Source organism: Tuber melanosporum (assembly GCF_000151645.1).
Source record: "Tuber melanosporum whole genome shotgun sequence assembly, scaffold_1, strain Mel28".
NCBI classification, from domain to species: domain Eukaryota; kingdom Fungi; phylum Ascomycota; class Pezizomycetes; order Pezizales; family Tuberaceae; genus Tuber; species Tuber melanosporum.
In genome coordinates this window covers 91,548-95,639 of record NW_003298755.1, presented here as the reverse complement: position 1 = coordinate 95,639, position 4,092 = coordinate 91,548, and positions in this window count along the sequence as shown.

Below are 4,092 nucleotides of genomic sequence, written 5' to 3'. Positions count from 1 at the left end.
GTGGAAAGAAGTGGTCGGTTGGCAACTGTGGAGGATCCCACGACCTGCACCCGGTGCGAGAAAAGACACGATGGCAGTGGATGCGTTCTACCGGGATTGGTAACCATGCCGAAGAAATGGTTTTTCTGGCCCGACCAACGATGCTGCGACTGTCCCTGCTGTGGGACTGCGATTTCAGCAACGGCCATCCAGAAACGAGTCACCTTCGCCGAACTCTTTGAGAAAAAACCCCATTGTTTACGAATGTGTCACGATTGGTTTTGGCATTCTCAGCACCAGCGATGGGACGAGCTGGACCTCGCGACTCGGACGTTGGTGGTTTTGCGGTGGGCTAAGACAAGAGGGTTGTTAAAGGAGGAGCATTGTCCATTTTGTGGAATGGTTCTGGCCGAGGGGTACGTGGACCTGGGACTACATTATAAGAGGACGGAGGGATGTTGGGATAGACTGTATGTTTCCTTTGTAGAGTACGTGGGACAGATTGTATTGGAGGCAGATAGGAGTGAGGGTATGAGACGGTGGCTGGGCAGCGAGGTGGGAAGACGCGTTAATCCGGGACAGTACTAGTGGCTGTGAGCGCCTGTGAGCCCACTCAGGTAGTGATTTTTTTATTATTATTTTATTTTATTTTATTTTATTTTATTTTTTTTTTTTGGATTTATGTTTGGGGGGAGTGGTTGCGGGGTGGAATGGTCCGCGGTAGTGTATTTTAGATAGTTTGTTTTATGGGACGAGGGGGAGACTGGTCGTATGCCGGTGTCGGCGGTACTAGTATAAATAAAATTAGATTGAATTCTAAGTACTTTTCCTACTCCTGCCTTCACTCCACCTCGATAGCGTTCCTATTATATCCATGATAGTCTTTTATGCCTTGGATTCTGGGGGAGATATCAGAGTTCGCTCAGTAGTTCCTGGGATTCTTAGTGTTGAGTTCTGTCTGTGATGGTGGTTGTATGACAGATTACTTGTTTGCTTCTCATTTTGTTTGCTGGTTATCTCATGATACTGGTACTTCGAGCCCTTCATCATAGTCGCTTATGAGCCCCTTTCGGTAAAATGTCTTTGGCTTCTTGTCTATCGTCTACTCACAGGTTTCATGTTTGATTGAGAGGATTGAACCTTGTGTTGGAGGGGATCACCTATGTCATTCTTTGGGCCAGCTCAAGTGGTTGGGTTTTAATGGAGTCCTTAGATCTCATGATGCAAAAGGCCCTTGGGATAGACTGATGACCTTCTCAAGTTTAAACTCATCATACCCGCCGCATTATTTCTCAGGTGGCAGGGTGGTACCTACTTAGCCTCTCCTGGTTACATTTTTGTTACTACAGTCAGAGTCCTACAATGTTATTTATTGCCATTCCCTTGGAGTTTTTGTTCTTATGGCATTTACAGTGATTCAGTCAGGTATCTCCTCCTCGCCTAGGTGGGGATGGCTTTGACCCTGAAATATCTTACTCCCTGGTATAGTTTTTTATTACTGCCTGAGGTGGTGTAGGATAATTGGCTAAAAGATACTCGAATTGTCTGTGTATTTGGGTGGTTCAGTTGTGGATTGTAGTTGGCGGCTTCACACATTGCAAGTGGGGCCTACCTTCTATCTCTCTGCTTCTGTTTACTTGCCCTCCCTCTTCCTGTCATGTCAGTTGGAGGTACCACTTACCTATCATTTGGTCTATACCTGTTGCCAGACTTGTGGGGCTCACTTTGGCTGGCTCTGCTTACCTTTTCCTGACTTGATTAGACTTCGGTTCAGCTAGGTTGGATGATGTGGCTAGTGCCAGTGCCTTTGGGTATTGGTCCTACCTCCTTCGTGGCTTCCAGCTATAGCTGGTGGGCCCACTCGGCTACACATTATCGGGAGTTGGGGCTCTGTTGGTGTTGCCAAGACTATTAGCTGCCTCATAGAGCTAGTTAGAAGCTGTCCTGTAGTTGTTGGATGGGTGACCTGTCTGAGGGGCTGAGAGGACTAAATTGGCTCGGTGGCACTGGGTGTGAGGAGAGCTTGGGGGGGCTGACTGGGGGGGAGAGGTACCTGCAAGCACTGGTTGGGCTCAAGTCAGGTTGAGTGGGGTCTAATTAAGCGTTTCTAGTCTGGCTTGTGCTGTTGGACGAAGCTGCTGAGTGCTGTAAAGCTTCCTAATAGACTGGCTAGGTTGACGGCTACCTGTGCTGATAGTGGGTTGTCACCACCCGGTTGGACCTATTTGGGTCTTATACGTTAGGTTGTGTGGGGTTTGTTTGGTTTGTTTAGTTAGGCTGGAGGTATGGCAGGAGAAGACAAGGCACCAGGAGTGGGAGATAGGCCTCACTGGCCATTTCAGTCTGTTACCACCTCTATGTATTTCTTTTGTTTGTTGTATTGGTTTGGTTTATGGACAGCAGGTACAAGTCCTCCTCACTAGTATGCTCTTCGGAGGTAACTGGCAAAGTGGGTTCATAGAGTTAATGGCCTGGCATGTGGGTATGAGAGGTGGACATGTTGGTCACCTCCACCCTACTATTGCACTGCCTGTATTATTAGATTGTTTTTTGGTTTTCTACTGTGGTGGAGGCTTTGCAGGAAGGTATTCAGACTGGGTGATAGTGATTTTATATTTTGTTAGACGAGGAACCCAGTCAGGTTGGTCTTTTATTTGGCTTCTGCTACACTTAGTGCTGGTTCGCTTCATACTAGAGGGGCTACAGACTTGGACTAGGGAGGGTGCTGGGTTGTTTAATAGTCTTGTAATTAGTTCTCATGCGGGCATAACTAGGGGATGGCAGGTGTGGGACTGTAGACTTGGTTAGCTTAGGATTGGTGGTATACTAGTTAGCAGTATCCCTGTGCCAGTGGGGGCTTGTCGTATGCCAGTGTTGACAGTATGAGTTTAAATAAAATTAGATTGAATTCTAAGTACTTTTCCTACTTATTACTTTAACGAATATAAAACACATTTACGCTCTTTATCATTATCATGACCTTTATTATTATTATGCTGAGAAAGCTCTTCATGAAGAAGAGTTAGAGAAATCTTACGATAGGTGTTCCTGATAGAAGACAGAGGTCTTGTACTATCAGTAATATAGGTATAGGCTTAGTGCTATCGCAAGACAAGAAGAAGAAAGAAGTAGAGAAGTATCATTCCCCGTCACTGAGAACTAACCATGCAAAGAGAGATCATTCTACTGTAGTGGGTAGTGGCAGTATTGGAGAAGAACCAGTTGGCATGGTGCTTATTGTTACCAGCCAAGAGGAGGATAGAGTCAGAGATGCTGGTGAGAGTGAGAGATTTGTAATCGTTGGGTGTGCTGATGAGGGTCAGGATTTGGTTGTCATGGGGGGTGCTGGTGTGCTGGCTTCAGTTACTACCTCTTGGCTCTCTGGATTTTCTGACACTCTACAACAGAGCCTAAGGCCTTTTGACAACTCTTCACAGGAGATTGTGGCTTTCAGAACCCCTCCTCCGGTCCCTGACTCGGAACCTGTCATTACAGGAGCTCGTACTCTTGGTTCTGCTACTACTGGCTCTCTACACCTTGGGTCAGCTGGCACAAATCATCTAGTAACTGAGTCTCACTATACTCCCCCTCTGGTACTACCTCTCCTATTTGTGAGCCTCTTATTACCTCTTCTCTTGAGTGTATTCCTGTCATTGAGTATTATAGTACCGGCTCTGTGGGTCTTGGTTCTGCCAATACTGGCACAATTTCTGTGATTCTTTAGTCCTGCCATACCTCTCCTGCTAGTACTACCTCTCCTATTTATGTGTCTTGTGTTACCTCTACTGGTAAGTATATTCCTTTCCTTGAGCATTATAGTACCAGCTCTGCGGGTATTGGTTCAGCCAATATAAGAGCCAGTAGAGCTACCTTTACTTCTTTCTGTTGTAATCAATAATCATATTATAATAGATTATATGCCTATGCCTATCCTATATCTAATATTTATACTCTCATTTACTAACAAATAAGTTATCTAACTTCTGCTAGCCAAAGTTTCGCTTTCCCATATTCTATTCCATAAGCAGTTATGGTTAGCTATTGCTGAAAAATCATCTTACATATATTATTTTTTGTACTTTATCTTTTATGTTTTACATACAGAATATATTT